This window comes from Hylobates moloch, unplaced genomic scaffold (assembly GCF_009828535.3).
Source record: "Hylobates moloch isolate HMO894 unplaced genomic scaffold, HMol_V3 SCAFFOLD_13, whole genome shotgun sequence".
Taxonomy (NCBI): domain Eukaryota; kingdom Metazoa; phylum Chordata; class Mammalia; order Primates; family Hylobatidae; genus Hylobates; species Hylobates moloch.
This window is the reverse complement of record NW_026652288.1, coordinates 58376036-58394080: the sequence shown is the minus strand read 5'-3', so window position 1 is coordinate 58394080 and position 18045 is coordinate 58376036. Positions and strand designations below refer to the sequence as shown.

Sequence of the window (18045 nt, the reverse complement as noted above, 5' to 3'; positions counted from 1 at the left end):
AAACCACAGTTTGTAAGACATATCTGACTCGCTGGTTAAATCCAAGGAGTCCTTACTGTGCTTTTTTGCTGGTTCTGCTAACAAGAAGGTGCCCTAAGGTGGGCAATTTACATGGAGGTTTAATTTGGAGAAAGGAAGCTTTAGGACTTTTATGGTAGAGTTCAGGAATAAAGTCCACTTTTAGAGTTTGACAGTGGTCATTTGGGAGACCTGGTAATAATTAGAAAGCTGCCAACCAGAGGTAGAAATGGAGAAGTCACCAGTATGGAAAGTCAGTGAATGGAAAGAATGTTAGCTGAGCAAATGGGGGAATGCATTTATTCAATGAATATTCATTGAGTGACTCTCTATGCAGAACCTAACCTTAACTGCAGTTGTGAACATAAAAACTTTTCCTTCCCTCGGGAAACTTGACATTTAGTTGAGAAGATGAGATACATAGAAACGAAAAGGTAAACAGCATTAAAATAAAATGTGATTAACAACGGAGTTGTGTAACAAATTTAATATATGAGAACAGAGAAAATCAGAAGGATGGAAGAAAGAGAAGCTGGAAACAATAAAACTTACTGAGCTCTTCTTCTTTGCAAAAGTCTTTCACATAATACTTCAAATCTCAAAATAAGCAACTAAGTATAACTGCCCCCATTTTGTAGATGAGAGAGTAGAAGCTCAGAGAGATTACTTGATTTCTGTAAGGTCACACAGCTAGTAAGTGGGATATCTAGGATTTAAATCTAGATCTATCAGACTCCAAATCTTATTCTCTCTCTACCAGGTACTAATAAAAAAAATGTAAAGGAAACTGAGCACTGGAAAACAAGCAAAACACTTTCCATCATCCACCAAATATTAATTGACTCTGAGTATGTGCATGTTCTGGGGAAAAATAATCAGAAAGAAAAATATTTTTCTACATTTTTGAAGCTTCTAGGCTAGAGATGGGTGGGTAGATAGATTAGACAGATAGAGACAAACCAACAAATAATGCAGAGCTTAGTAAGAAAAGTACCAAAGAAAAATGAGAAAATGCCATGGGCTCAGATAAGAAAAGATCACATTATTTTAAGAGCATCAATAGTGCCACATTAGGAAACACAGAAGGGTAGACAAGTTTATAAGAACGGGAACCAGCTACTCCAGTTATAAACGATAAATGAGTAAAAGTGTCGAAGTGGAAAGCACAATGCAGATCAAGGACTAACAAAAAGCAGGAATGTGACTGAAGTGTAAGATACAGGGAGGGAACCACAGGAGGGTGACGGACTTCAGATATCTGGCTAAGATATTATACTTAATTTTGAGCATAACAAATAACTAGATTGTCAAGCAGAGAAGAGATACTCTCTGCATTATCCATCACAGGAAGTAATCCACATTTTAAGGGATGGATTTTAAAATGCTACTGAAATAGTACAGTAAAAAGCAATTTAGAGCCAGGTGTGGTGTGCTACTCAGGAGGCTGAGGCAGAGGGATCACTCCTTGAGCCCCAGGAGTTTGAGGCTGCAGTGAGTTGTGATCATGCCACTCCACTCCAGGCTGGGCAAAAGAGTGAGATCCTGTCACACACACACACACACACACACACAAAAAAAGCACTCTAGGTTTGAACTGGTATGACAAAAAGTAATTTTTTTGAGATGCAGTCTCATTCTGTCACCCAGGCTGGAGTGCAGTGGCACGACCTCGGCTCACTGCAACCTCCACCTCCTGGGTTCAAGTGATTCTCCTGCCTCAGCCTCCAGAGTAGCTTGGACTACAGGTGCCTGCCACCACACCCGGCTAATTTTTTGTATTTTTAGTAGAGATGGGGTTTCACCGTGGTCTTGATCTCCGGACCTCATGATCTGCCCGCCTAGGCCTCCCAAAGTGCTGGGATTATAGGCGTGAGCCACCACACCTGACCAACAAAAAGTAATTTTTAAAGAGAAGAGTGCAAAGACGTTTTAGAGATAAAATCTATAAAATTTGGTAGCTGTTATCCTGTTGAGTGTAAGGAGAGAGAGGTCAGAGAGCAACTTCAGTGTTTCAAACTCAGGAAACTGGGGAAATGGTAAAGCCAATAAAAAAGGAGAGGTTGCAGAGATTAACTATTGACATGGGTTGTGCCACAGGGAGAAGATTGAGTCTGGATTTCCATTAAAGTAACAGAATGAAGAGGTCCTAAAGAAAGATGAAAATATCATGAGTGATGCTGGACCTAGAGATATAAATACATACTGAATCAATTTAGAGCTGATCAGTCAATTCTTGAGAATAAAGTCACCAAAAGAAAGAACATGCAAGTCAAAACCACAATGAGATATCACCTCACACCTGTCAGAACAGCAATTAACAACAACAACAAAAAGTGTTGGAAAGGATGTGGAGAAACTGGAATCCTTACACACTATTGATGAGAATGCCAAATGGTGCCGCCACTGTGTCAGTGTGGAGGTTTCTCGAAAAATTAAAAATAGATACCATATGATCTAGCTATTGAATTTCCGGATATTTATCCAAAAGAACTGAAATCAGGATCTCAAAGTGATGTCTGCATCCCCATGTCCATTGCAGTTTCAATAGCCAAGCTATATAAACAAGCTAAATGTCCATAGACAGAGAAACTGATAAGATAAATTGATAAAGAAAATGTGGAATATAAACACACAATGATATAGTATTCAGCCTTAATAAAGAAGGAAGTCCTGCCATAGGAGACAGCATGGATGAGCCTTCAGGACATTATGCCAGGTGAAACAAGCCAGTCACAAGAGGACAAAGACAGCATGATTCCACTTATATGAAGTATCTACAACAGTCAAATGCACAGAACAGAGAGTACAATGGTGGTTGTCTGGTTCTGGCAGGACAGGGAAATACGGAAATACTAATCAATGGGCATAAAGTTCCAGTTAAACAACTACGAATCAGCCCTAGACATCTGCTGTACAATGCTGTACCTAGAGTCAACAATAATGTATTGTACACTTACAAATTTGTTAAGAGGGTATACTTCATGTCCAGTGTTATTACCATAATAAAATAAATTTTTAAAAGGAGAGTGGATGCATGCAATGAGGAGAAAAGGAAAAGAAAGAATGCAGGGCTGGAGATACAACGCCGAAGTTTTTGAACTAGGGAAGCAGCTCTCTTACGTGGCTCACTTAATACTTGTAGGCAACTGGAAATTAAAGAAGAGCCAATAAAGGAGACCAAAAAAGCAGAGTATATAGTAGATAATTTTCATTATGGAAATCAAATGAGAAAACTTCAAGTGCAGTTACAGTATCAAATTGTACAGAGATTAGAGAATTAAGACAGAAAAGTGGATTTGGTGTGTGATGGTCAATTGAGACTAAAGAATTTTCAGAGGCATGGTGAGAATATTAAAATGCTTTTGAGTGTTGGTAAGGCAGACAGCTGTGGAACTCAGCAGAATGCAGGATAATTCCCAGTGTTCAAGAGGCAGGCATAGAGCTAAGGGCTAACAAGACCCACTGGAAGCATCTGTACGGAGGAAGCATCAAATTAATGTTTTTTAAAAAAGGAAAATAAATTCAAAGAAAGGGCCTACAGCCAAGCAAACATGTATCTTGAAAAATAATATCAGAAGTAGCTTCTAATTGGTTAATTAACTACACAGCTAGACAAAGCTATCCAAAAGGATTAGCATGGTGAAATAACCTTTTGTTTAGGCAGTGATTCTCAGGTGAGATTAACTGTTAACGTTTGTAAACTCTGCTGTTAACCTTGACAAGAATTGGGTGACATGTTAAAAAAGACAAGTCAAAAAAAGTATTCAAAACCCCTGCAAGAGATGTTCTAAAAATGAAACAAAAAATTATGATTGCTGATGACATAAAAATAGCCATCAACTTTAATCAGACTAGACCAGATGGAGCCTGCATATACAAAAAGTGTACTGTCAGTAATTATATTAAGAAAAAAAGAAATGTTCCAGGCAAGGACAGAATGACGTCCCCCTTGTAACAGCTATAATCACAGCACTCTGCAGGCAGTCTGCAGCACCCTGTAGACTATATTTTTGTCAAATAATGTGAGTGTGTCTGACAGTTATGTTCCATCTCAGGCTATGTCCTTGATGATAAGAGTGTTCTCGTGGAGCAGAAATAGAAACTGAAGGATTTCCCCATCTACCAGATAATAACCCTAGGAAATCAATCTAGCAAACTAGTAAAGATGACTCAATGCCATAGACCAAGTGACTGGAACAGAGATCAAGTCCTTCTATAGTAACCTAAATCAACCTCAACTGGCCAATCTCTAAAAAAGTATAACCCAAGTCTGTGCAAGAGGATGACAGGATAAGGGGATTGTGAGGTCACTCACTCCAGCTCCCACCTTCTATGAGTTTATAAATCCTCATAAAAATGTTTGCCTTTTGCTTGATAAAAATCTTTAAAAGAATCCTAAAATTAGACATATATAAAAGAATTGGTTTGAAAATTCAGGTAAGAATTATGAACCCCAATATCGCAGCCCGAGATCTTTTAAAAATAAATGTTACTAAAAGCTAAAAATGTTTATGTTTATGATATGCATAATGGGTAAAGGTGAGGGCTTGGGAGACAGATGGCTGAGTCTTAATTCCTGGTTTTGCCACTGCCCACTGGGGCGACAGCTACATAACTTCTCCCTGCTTCTGGTTATATGTAAAATGAGGGTAATAATAGTAACCACTTCATAAGATTGCTGTGAAGATTACATTGTGAATTACATAAATCACTTAGTAAAGTGCCCTGACACAGGGCACGCACTCGAGGTGACTTAGTATTCTTTGTTTGTTTTTAGAGACAAGATCTTGCAGCCTCAAACTACTGAGCTCAAGTGATCCTCCTGCTTTGGCCTCTTGAATAGCTAGGACTACAGGCTCGTGCCACCACAGCAGCCGTTTTTTGGTTTTTTTTTTTTTTTTTTTTTGTAGAGATGAGGCTCTCGCTATCTTGCCCAGGCTGGTCTCAAACTCCTAGCCTCAAGCAGTCTTCCCACCTTGGCCTCCAAAAGCGTTGGAATTTAGGCATGAGCCACTCTACCCAGCCATAGTACTATTATTGTATCACTATATCAATAAATCAGATTTGATCTCTGCATGTAACTCATCATATCTAAAACTGGGCATAGGGAGGTCATAAATAAATGGTTAAGGTAACTAATGGCTTCAAGTAATCTGATTACGCTCTGGGAGGCTGCAACCTTAACATGGATCTGACTGTAGCAGGGGAGAAGGATGGACCACTGGGAGGAGTAGAGAGGGGAGTATAGGCTCTAAGAGTGAGACTGTTAACATCAGAGAAGAAGCCTAGATCTACTTCACACCAACAAGAAATCAGATATATCTACCTGGCTTATGTTTAGCCCTTTCAATTCCTAGGATGAAGTAGGAAAACTTTGAGATGCCATTTAATTTTTTAGTCCCCGTAGCTGAAGACAGAACACCATCAGGACTCACCAGTTTTACACTCCAGCAACAGTAACGTAACAACTCTTCATTGTGTTTGTCCTTCTGACAATGTTCAAAGATCTGCGGACTAAGATGTTCACATCAGAGTGATATAAGTAGTAAAATAAAGGCAGCATCCTGTGAACATCCTAAATGTTCAACTAAATATGGTGGTACAATAAAGTGATAAAATCATGCAGCCATTAAGATGTGTTTATACATGATATTTAATAACCTAGATGGGGTATAATCATTATAAATATTGAATACACGAATAAATTCATATTTTATAAACATATATCCATAAGAAAATTGCCAAAATGTTAATGGTGGTGTTCTCTAGATGACAGATTACTAGAGAATTTTTTCTTCTTTGAACTTTGTTACATTTTCTAAATTCTACACAACGTTCTTGTTTTAGTTTAATAATTTAAACAATGTTTTGAAGAAAATAAAGAGGTTACCATGGCTGGCATTAAGTCACTGAAAAATATTAGGCAATGAAGAACAAAGAGGTGGAACAGGGAATCCCTCCCCTCTCTCCATTCCATTTCCCCTTCTAACATTCTCCCTCCATGCCTCCCCTTCTTCTGTTAGATTTGAAGGTGGCTCAAAATGTGGCTGGAAAAAGAATGAGTTAGTAGCGACTATGAATTTATCCCCCACTTTTTTCTTGCCCAACCATCACCCTCTCCCTGCCACTATTTACCATAATGGCCACAGCAGTCCTTTTGCTGGATCAGACAAGAGAGTTGTTAGAGTAGGGTTGGGAGGTGAGGTTGAGGGCGGTGCTGAAGCTGTAATATCTGCAACAGTGGCAGTGAAATGTGGTCACAGCCTCCCATATTAAAAATAAAAACAAAAAAAAGGGTTCCCTTACCCTTGCCTCCTCCTCTAGTTTGAAAACACTATACTCAGTAAACACCACTGGATTTTTTTTTCCTCTTTCTTTCTTTTTCTTTCTTCACTCCTTCTTGCCTTCTTCCCCTCCTTTCTTTTTCTTCCTGTTTCTTTTTAATAATAGAAACAAGCCTTCTCTATTTTCCTAGGCCTCGCCTGAGCAGGCGTTTAAATTAGACAATCTAGGGCCAGCAGATAGTCACTGGCCTGGGACTAAGTGCAATAAACCCTTCTGTGACCAAGCAAGAATATTTAGCTATACAAAGTTGGTCACTGAAGGGGATGAAGATCAGTTTGTATAAGAAGCACTGATATTTGAAATTAAGGAAAGTTATGGGTGTGGACTGGACAAGGTCAAGTGGTAAGAAAGGGTAATGAAGCTCTAGAAACAAAATAACCTTGAGACAAGAAGAACTATGACTGATGAACCAGACTCAAGACAGGAAGTCCAAGATCCACAGAGGAGGGTTAACTTCGGTCTGCCCCTCTGTTTCCAGCCACCTGACACAATGCTTGGATCCTAAGAGGTAATGACTCATCATGGGAATATTAACTGAAGAAGAAGTCTAAGTGTGGAGCGCCTTTGGTAAATGTCACTGAGGGGTGGCCAAGCCTCCCTCCAAGGGGTATAGGTAAGACCTAGACTTTGAGAACCTGGATGTCTGTATGCCTGGAAAGGACTAACACTCAATACTGACACCATGTGGAAGCAAAGAAGAAATGGCAGTAACACTGTTTAAACATCAGTGCTTTCCCATGAGGAAAGAAAGCAGCCAGATTTTCCTCTCATCAGTATAAGCTTCAGGGGTTCTTGGGTAAATCAAGATGAGAAGAAAATCCCAAGAAGATACTAGACTTTCTGATATGCAGATGTACAGTGAGTTTTAATATAAATTTGCTGAAGGAGGGGGTACCAGAACTTATACCACCAAATATTACAGAACTATTAATAAATACTACACTATGAACAAAATCAAATACCATCAATCTCTACCCTCTGAAGGTTTCAGCTTCCTCTCCCTTTGTTCTCAAAGTTTCCACATACCCAAATGCTTTTTGGTCAGCTCCTCAATCCAAAATTTGATTTATTTCATGAATGAAAGAAAGACAGGAGAATAAACAGCAGGCACGGCTACCATGAAATCTCACCAATCTGACTGTTCTTTTACATGCAGACATATCGGTCAGGGACAGTAAAAGTAACCCATTGTTCCCCACTGTCTTTCTCTCCCATCCTCTCCATCATGCATTCAACTGGAGGATGAAAGCTCCATTGGCAGGGCCTGTGTCTGTCTTGTTCTCCACTGAATTCTCGGCACAGTGTTTGGCACATAGAAGGGGCACCACGAATATTTGTGAAATGAGTTAGCTCATTCAATTGCCAGATCAGACTTAGTGCAGGGATAAAGAAAAATAAAATGTGATCACAATCTAGGGGAAGACTGAGGAGCGGGTTCATTAGAGCTAAGTTTCTTAGGAGACCTGCAGGTCTGAGAAAGGTAGTAAGCAGTAATAGAGGGAAGAGAAGCAAAACCAAAGCAGAATCAGAGAAAGTTTAGTAACTCAAGGTTTTCCCCATAGATGAATATTCTTAGTACCAAGCCTTCAAGCATATCCCCTCCCGAACCCGCTGCATGTCCCCCGACTCTCCCATGCATTGGTATACATGGGGTTGTACGATCACGATTTCCATTTAATTGATTAGATTTAGCCAAAGACTTCTCCTGTGATACTTTGTCTACCCTCAGATGCACCAGAGGAAATATGGAAAGTATAAAGCATTTCTATCTTTCACATCTGGGCATTTACACCTAATATCCCAAAAACATATAACAGAACTAAGTCAATTAAAATACATCAATATAAATGGAAAAGCCCATGAGAACTTTTGTCCTACTTGACATGATATAGTTAATATTTGGTCACGTGTAATACTTCTATTCTCTGTAAACATAAATTTAAAAATAAAACATATCTTATATTCTGCCATGATGAAAGTGAACAAAATGAATAATTAAAAGATGCCAAAATTTTCCTTTATTATTCTTTCATTAAAGCATGTTGTGTGATTCTGTGCCTTGCATAAATCCAGTTTGTATTGACTTTCTAGAGATAATATAATGCATACTGTAAAAGCAACTGTCACACAGTGGCAAAAACAGGAATGACTCATAAACTCAGAGAACAACTGGATGCTAGATTTAAATAGAATGCCAGCTGGACGTGGTCTGCTTCTCCTCTCTCTGTCCCCAGTTTCTCTGGGATGTCACTCAGATAGCCCCAGCCCTCTATCAGGCAAAAATAGTCCCTCTCTGTTAGTTCCCTTTTCTTCAGGTAAATAGGATCTTTTATCCCATAACATGACAGGAGATACCTAATACAAACTTTGTTAATCTATATGAATACATAGACAGTAAGAAGTTCAAAATATGATTATAAAACAATATGACTTTTTTGTTACTAGACATTTGTTTCAAGCAATGTTTATTAAATATGAGGCACTTTCCTGTGGTGATGAAGCAGATCCAGTAGCTATATTCAAGGACTTAGAGCTTGATAGGTATGCCTTTAAAGCCAGGCTTCCTACCTGGAGTCCAAGGACCCATAGACAGTCCATGAATGAGCTTCCAGAAGCCTATGAATCCCTTAAATAAATGCAGCGTGTTTACATGTTGGTATATGCATTTGGCAGGGCCATATGTTCAACAGAGATCAAATTCTCAAAAGGATTGGTGGCCCTAATGAAGTTAAGAATCACTGCCTTGAGGCTTATAAAGTATTCCACTTCTCAAAACAGTTCCAGATGCTCAAAACATTTTTTTGAACTTTTCCTCTGGAATGTTTCAAAGCCTGGGATAGCTTTTATGAATAATCTCAATAATGACAAGCCTTCCTTGGAGGAGGACTCCAATTTTTAAAGTCATGCAAAAACATGGCAGACAGATACAACAGGAAGATGCCTAAACTGTGTAGTTTATTTTTGGATAAAATGAATATAACTATCAATTAATGAGATTAATTTTCTTGGGGTACATGCAGTAAAGGCTACACATATATTAATTTAAAATCACATGGAAAAGTACCAATAAAAACATCAGTACTTTAAGGATAATATTAACCAAGGTGAAAAAAAAGACATATTTCCATTTTTTTCATTCATTAAACACTATTTACTGAGTATGTAATATGTACTGGGCACTCTTAAAAGTGCCAAGGATATAGGAGTTAACAAAGCAGATAAAAATCCCTGCCCACATGGAGCTTTCATTCTGCCATTTTTTTTTTTTTTGAGACAACGTCTCACTCCCTCGCCCAGGCTGAAGGGCAGTAGTGCAATCTCGGCTCACTGCAACCTCTGTCATCCAGGTTCAAGTGATCCTCCTGCCTCAGCCTCCCAAGTAGCTGGGATTACAGGCACACACCACCATGCCCAGCTAATTTTTGTATTTTTAGTAGAGATGAGGTTTCACCATGTTGGCCAGGCTGGTCTCGAACTCCAGACCTCAAGAGATCCACCCTCCTCAGCCTCCCAAAGTGCTGGAATTTCAGGCATGAGCCATCGCACTAGGTCTCATTCTGCCATCTTTGTTTAACAACTGAACTCATCTAAAATGTATTGCACAAGTATGAGTGTGTTAATAGACATAAAATAGAAAAAATAAAGTAAGGGTTTAAAAAGTATGTTATAGAGAAAATAATGTTTGGGTAGGAAATTATTGATGGCAAAATACAATGTATGTTTAGCATGCTGGTATAAATATTTGGTTAAAATGAACAGAATTATTATAACCAAAACATACAAATAAACAGTAATGACATTAAGTGCTTGACAATTCTTAGAGAATATACAGTATACTTTTAAACTATATTTACTCATGTGATCTAAGCAAAAGCTACAGAAAGATTTGGGGGATTTGGGAGCACAGGATCACAACATGGAGGAAACAGAAAATAAGGATATCATCAGACTCAGGACTGAGTTTGCTCCCTTCTCTAAAAATATAAGATATCCCACATCCAGAAATTCATAGAAAAGGAAGATCTTGCTCCAGGCCTAAATCATTTTCCTAAGTTAAATGAGCAAATAAGTCTCCATCCTTCTCTAATCTGAACACTTTAGGTTATTTCTAACACTCTTAAGCTGCAGATCAAAGAGCCCAGAAATACAACTTTCTGGTATTACCCATTATGGTGTTGAGTCTATGTGAAAATGCAAATAAATAAATAAATATTTAAAAATAAATAAAGTTGAAGTTAATTGACTAACAGTTAATATAATCTAATGCGAGAATGTCTTCAGCCATGGGGTCTGCCAGGAGAAGACGGGGGATCATCTTCTGGTCCCCACTCCTCATCAAGATTGTCCATCACCCCTCCCACTGAGTGCCTAGAAAATGCAGATGAGTGCACACTGGGAATAAGAGGATGAATAGAAAGAATACTCAAGTATTCTAGACTGAGTAGCAAGAAACTCATCTGCTGCCTTGCAACTGCAGCTGCCCTTTCTAAGCTTTCTCTGCATAACTTAAGGGGAACTAGAAATCTTCAAGATAGGGGAGACATACACAGACACAGACATGCTCAAAAACAATTTTTTTTTTTTTTTGAGACCAAGTTTTGCTCTTGTTGCCCAGGGTGGAGTGCAATGGCACCATCTCGGCTCACCGCAACCTCCGCCTCCTGGGTTCAAGCGATTCTCCTGCCTCAGTCTCCCAAGTAGCTGGAATTACAGGCATGCACCACCACGCCCAGCTAATTTTGTACTTTTAGTAGAGACAGGATTTCTCCATGTTGGTTAGGCTGGTCTCAAACTCCCGACCTCAGGTGATCCGCCTGCCTTGTCCTCCCAAAGTGCTGGGATTACAGGCGTGAGCCACCACACCCAGCCAAAAACAGATCTTTTGATAAGCAAATGTTGATGCAAATGTTATTTTGGAGTGAAGAAACTGGAACAACAAGGGACTAAACTGCTTGGTATAACAATGTAAAAAAGTTTTCTTGCGTACAGAGAATATTAGTTCTATAACTGATTTCTCTTCTTCAGATGTAAATGTTTAGGACCAGGGAAATGGAAGCCAGGCACCAACCTGGGAGAGAAAAATGATCAATGGATCAATGTAGTGCTACTGAGTACATAAAGGAGTCACCGAGGCAGGGTTAAACACTTGTCAGCCACTCTTGGTGGTAGAAAAATTAGAAAGGACAGAATTCTTGTTCCAAAAGAGCTGGCTGGGGCCTCAGGAGAAAGACTGCTTTGTGAAAGGGCCTGATGAAAGGTCTAGGATTGGGGACATTAAAATTTAAATAGATATTAAAAGTTAAATAGAATTTAAAACACTAATATCATTAGGAATCATTTTGTCTGTTTGTTTTAAAAGACAGGATCTTGCTCTGTCCCCTAGGCTGGAGTGCTGTGGTACCATCATAGCTCATTGTAGCCTTGAACTCCTGGGCTCAAGCTATCTTCCCCCATCAGCCTACAAAGTTCTGGGATTACAGGCATGAGCTACCATGCCTGGCCTAAAAGGTTGTTTTTAAGGAAATAAACTTTCTTCTTGTGAACTATTAAATGAATCTGTTTTATTGTATGATTTTGAGGAAATTAAGAAATCATTCTTTTTAATTTGTGAACATGTCAAGTTGTTCATGCAAACCGATCTTAGAAAAATCAAAATACTTCTTTTCTTAAATGATACCATCTAGCAAAATGACCAGGCATTCACTTATAACATAATACTCTGTGAATGCATGATCATTAAATATGATAGTGATAAAAGTTAAAGAATTGGGTTTTGTTTCTTTTTGTGGAAGAAAAAGTTAAGCCATCACAATGATGGCATTTGAGTACATAAAGGAGTCATTGAGGCAGGGTTAAACACTTGCTCAGCCACTCTTGGTGGTAGGAAAATTAGAAAGGACAGGATTCTTGTTCCAAGAGGTCAGATAACCAGATAACCACGGGTAGGCATATAAATGGCCCAGGCTGAGCTGCACTGCAAGATCAAGTGTTCCTTGGGTTGAACAATCTCCAAGAGAAAGAGCTCACTAGCAGAAACTCTTTTGTAAAGTGCAGATATAGCAAACATTTTAACATTTTCTTTAATGTCTGAGTTCCCCTAAACCCACATCTTAGGCTATAAATGCTCCTTTATCACCTGCCTCTTCATCTTATCTTTATCTAAAAAGAAAGCTGCCAACTTCAGTAGATATTTTTCAAATATTCTAACCAGTTTTAAATGAAATTGAATGTAAATTATTAATGCAACACATAAAAATCATTCTAACAGAATTTTCTGCTGTACTGATACCCCATTTTTTATGTGAGATGACTCATTCTAATGTCCTTTAATCTGTATTTTTCTTTATTCTATATTCAATAAGTCCCTGTTGGACTCAATTGATTTTATATCCTCAACACTTGATTTCTTTGAAAAGTTTTTATTAAAACACCAGCAGAAGCAGTAAATAGTAGTGCTTAGTGACCTTTTCCCATCCAGCACTAGAAAAATCAGATTATACTTTTCATAATTTCATGATATCCACTTTTCTTGACTTGTACCCAAAAAATATATACTTCTTCTGAAAAGTATATATCAAGTAGCACCAAGAGAGGTCTGATAATATTTTATTCTTTTTCTAAGCATAACTGGACTCTAGAAAATCAAGTAAATTTCAGAAAACTTTAAAACTGGCAAGAGTAAAGTTACTAATGTCACAGTTTAAAAATTCCATCAATACCTCATGAGTTTTCCAGAAAAGCTCAACCAGAAAATAAAGGTCTTCCATTTTTTGGTCTATAATTTTAGGAAAAATAATTTACTTGTAGCATTTTTTTTTTCTATTTAAAGGTACTGTTGTGCTTTTGTCCTTGTTAAGCTACTCTTGGGTTTTAATCAGTTATCCAGTTTTTTAAGATTATGCTGAAATCTTATTTACTAATACGCAAGTAACTATTTTTACTTGATGCCATTTGAGTAACTAATGGCTTGTTCTCTAATCTATCCATTAAATGGAAGTGTTAAATAGCATTGAATCTAGGACTGGCTCTTCTGGGTCATCATGTATCCCTCTTCTAAAACATTAATAGTCACCTTTGGGTGATACTACCATGGTCTATCTGGTTCCAATACCCTCCTACCCCTATCCCTTCTCTCCCCGCAGTGGAAGCCACTTAAGCTTTCCTGGATGTTCAATCTTATCTCAGGCTTTGGACCAACGGCATCCTCATGAGAAGGGAACTTTAGCTCAATGTAGAGCACTAGATATCAAGTCAACCTTGCTATTAGTTCAATTCTGAAAACTGACTCTTTGGCAAAGTTCTAACAACAGGCTTCTGTCTTGTTTTCCTGAAACCAAGTCCCAACTGATCCTCTAGATGTGGTAACTGGGTCCCTTGCTCATTTCCTTCTGTGCCTGGGCCTTTGTTCTGATAAAACCATTATGTCAGCTCTCTGGATACCATAAAGTACCTTCCTGAAATAATCTTTCCCCCAGTGTCTATAGTTATGCCCTGGTCCCAACCCATCTCCAGCCTCCCTCACTCAAGGGCATGTCTTGTTCCAACTTCCAGGTCCCCTAGATCACTTCTGCTCCAGTTAACACCATCAGGTCTGACTCTGCCTTGCAATATAAGACAACCAGTTGTAAATTCACCAACAGAATGCACAATTGATCAAACGGGGTATTTCATAGATTTATAAACCTATAAAATTTATGTAGGTTGAGTAAGCAAATGTCTTCCCAAATCCATAAAATGTTAACATTATCATTTTCTCTATGTAATATGCCACCATTATCACTGCAGAATAGACCACAAAATGTACAAATTTTGTATATTGTTATAAGAAATGGTACAATATTTACTGAATACTAAATCCCATTCTCTCCTAGCCTCTTGAAAAAAAATTAGGCAAACAGATTCATAATTTCATGGAAAACATATATTTTACTTCTTTTCTTTTTGAAATAGAGATCTTAAAAATGCCTTCAGGTGCTTCATCTGTTCTTCATAATCCTAAAAAGTTGGTTCGTAGCGCTGTGATGCTCTCCTCTATTTTGTACACTAGCAGTTTCACTCTATAATTTTCTTGGTGAGGAAAATGACATATGTAAATAAGTGAAACAGCACCAGCCAGGTGTGATGTCTCATGACTGTAATCCCAGCAATTTGGGAGGCTGAGATGGTGGATCACTTGAGTTCAGGAGTTCAAGACCAGCCTGGACAACATGGCGAAACCCCATCTCTACTAAAAACACAAAAATTAGCTGGGCATGGTGGCACATGCCTATAATCCCACCTACTCAGGAGGCTGAGGCAGGAGAAGGGCTTGAACCCAGGAGGTGGAGGTTGCAGTGAGCCAAGATTACGCTACTACACTCCAGCCTGGGCAAAAAAGCAAGACTCCGTCTCAAAAACAAACAAACAAAAAAAATGGGGCAAATGAATGATCTATTGTTGAAAAAGAAAGCATTTGGAGAAAAATAACTCTCATATGCTACTAGCAGAAACATAACTTGTTTCATTCTTTTCAGAAAGCCTTTGCACAATTTGTTTCCAGAGCTTTCTTAAAAGTCAACTCATTTTGACCCAATAATTCTCTTTCTAGGAGTCTTTCCAAAAAAATTAGACATTTAAAGATTTATATACAAAAATGTTTCATTTATATCAAAAGAAAAATAGAAACAACCTAAGTAAGCAATGAAGGTTGATTCAATAAATTACAGTACATCTATCTATATGATGGGCTATAACACTTAATGAAATCAGGGAAATCCGGAAAAAAAATTGTGCTCTGGTTAGTCAAGAGTCTTCGAATAGTAGGTGATTTTAATTTTCTTTTCCTTTTTCATTGTTCTTCCTCTTCTTCTTCCTTTCTTTTCTTTCTTCCTCTCTGTCTCTCTCTCTCTCTCTCTGTTCTGTAGTTTCCAAATGTTCTATACTTAGCATGCATTGCTCTTTAAATAACCCCTCCCCGAAAAAGAAAGAATTGCAGAGAATGTAAAATAATTTTTTTTTTTTTGAGACAAAGTCTCACTCTGTCACCCAGGCTGGAGTGCAGTGACGCGATCTCAGCTCACTGCAACCTCCATCTCCTGGGTTCAAGCGATTCTCCCTCAGCCTCCCGAGAAGATAGGATTACAGGCACGTGCAACCACACCTGGCTAATTTTTGTATTTTTGGTAGACACAGGGTTTCACCATATTGGCCAGGCTGATCTCGAACTCCTGACCTTGAGATCCACCCGCCTCGGCCTCCCAAAATGCTGGGATTACAGGCGTGAGCCATGGTGCCCAGCCGAGAATGTAAGATAATTTAAGGGCATGAGAGTTTCTTCAGGTATAATAAAGGAAAATCTAATTGATTTCTCTTTTTAATTCCTTAATAAATTAATGGGTAATTTTCCAAAAAGCAGTGGTCGCTGCTGTAACTTCCTAAACTACCTCTGTGTAATGACTGCCCCCATCCTCTGAACACTGTCTCAGCAGATCTCTAAAGCCGATGTTAAGGAAAAAGTTAGCAATCAAATAAACCAAAAAACCCTATATGCAAGTACCCTATTTAAACACAACATGCTGCAGCAAACTCCAGCGGTCTAATCCCACTAGTAGATTTTTACTGCAGTTTGGAGGATCAGATTTGAGAATAAGCTGAGAAAACAGTTGTGAGTGGGCTCCAAACTTTAAAACTTACCTTCAATTATAAACCATTAGCAGGAAATGATCATGGATGGTGTGAACACTCACTGAGTGCTTATCAATTTTGACCCACTTTATAGTAATATACATACGAGAATAAAATGAGTATATATAAACCTTTATTATAAACCTCTTCAGAGAGCAGAAAAGCAGTTTGCACAAGGTCACATATCTAGGTAGTGGCAAATCCAGCTCTGTCTGCTTCCAAAGCTCATTTTCTTTCTAATACACTACTTAGGACTAAAGATCCTGCCAATTCAAATGAGGACAATTAAAGAGAATGTATGTAAAGTACCTTGCACTGTGGTGGGTATTGGGCAGGTGCTCAATAAATGGTAAGTCATTTTTATAATTGCTAAAAGTTAGTGACATGTGTACATTCTCATCTGAAAAAAAATAAAAATTTAGGGAAACACACCTGAAATGAATTTCAAAGATCTTCTGTTAATTGAAGTGGCTTACTAAGGAAACAAAGCACAATTCCCCAGGACTCCAATATGCAGAATTCACAACATGGCAAATTACTGTTTCTTCAGAATGATCCTGATAGGAGGCTGGTTATTATTGCCACTTAAAAATGTATATATGAACTACCAATGTTTTACATTGTACATACAATAAAACCCCCTATCACATACTAAAAATAAGTTTATATTTTTAACGATGAAGAAAGTTCAGAATCTCTTACAAATTATCAACATAAATTGTCACTGGGGTTTATAAACAGTACTTATCAGTAAAGATTTTCAGTAAAAGGAGCCCTAGATAATTCAACTTTCTCTACCTTACAAAGTTCATTGCTAATAGGCCGCTTTCAATTGCAGCTAAGAAAAATATTTTGGGTTTTGTAATTAAACATATTTAGGATCAGACTTCAAGCAATATGAATCTACAGAAAACAGCTACTTTCATGTGGTTAGATTAGGATTTGTATTGAATTCTCAGCAGTATGAAAGGTTCTTGTGCAAGGGCAGGGGCTGCATTCTCAAGATCTTTCTGATCTTGCCATAATGCTTGGTTATCTGCCTATAATATATACTCAATAGAAATCCACTGACGGACAGCTGCTCCATCCCAACTAGAAAATGACCGCTGTCTTTCTTGGCTGAAGTAAGAATCTGGAAGTTCTCAAGTCTGTCAGATCGGTTACTTTTTCAACAACTTATGAGGCCACTTTTGTCTCAGAGCCAATCCTACTTTTGGTAGATCTTCTTAGACTCTCTGGTTCTGTTGCAAATGCTAATGAATCAGCTCAGGAGTTGAATTTCAAGAAAGTATTATGTAAGAGAAGCACCCTATTACAGTACAACTAACTACTGTGTTGGACATTATGAAGTATGTTATTTAACACCAACATCACATGCTGCTCTCAGCCATGGAAAACTGTGTAGGGGACACTATAATAGGTCAATGAGATTAACTCACTCCTGGAACACTGAAGGCACTTTTTTGCTGTATCCTAGATATCTAAAGTGGATTACAGATGAGATGAAAACAGCCTCCCATCCCACAGCCAGATCTAGAACAGATCTAGAAATGTGAGGTTCAAGTAGGGTCTATTATTAATCTATTCTTAATAGAATGGGTCTATTATTAATCATTATTAATCACAATATGTCCTGAAGTGTATTATTTATTATTAATATATTATTAATTAATACATATTATTAATATTATATATTAATCACAATATATCCTGAAAGTCCAGCTTGACACTAAAATACCTAAAAGGGCATTAATATGTCTAGATAGATTACTAAGAGAAAAATTACACCATTAACAGGAAATAAAATCATAAGAACTCAGATTCACAGGATTAAGAGTGAAGAAGTACTTCAAACATCATCCCAAATCTACAAACTCATCTGGAGGGAAAGATAAGGAATTCTGTTTTGAGCTGTTAAGTTTCAGATGCCAATAAGTAAAGAGCAGAAATTAGGAGAGAAGCTAAAACTATGAAGGAAATTGGTGTGTGTGTGTGTGTGTGTGTGTGTGTGTGTGTACG

The 18045-nt window shown here is 38.0% G+C and overlaps 1 protein-coding gene across 4 annotated transcripts in view; it reads right to left on the bottom strand.

The window, feature by feature from the left end:
* The window catches only part of TMEM117 (transmembrane protein 117), a 566844-nt gene that overhangs the window by 478799 nt on the left and 70000 nt on the right, over window positions 1–18045 (bottom strand). Inside the window, exon 1 of one of the 4 annotated variants that reach the window (XM_058426716.1) lies at window positions 5454–5507. The exons of the other annotated variants lie outside the window; for them this stretch is intronic. The gene's annotated coding sequence lies outside the window, so the exon portion shown is untranslated. Of the gene's footprint in view, window positions 1–5453; window positions 5508–18045 lie in introns of those variants that run through there. 4 annotated transcript variants of the gene reach the window in all.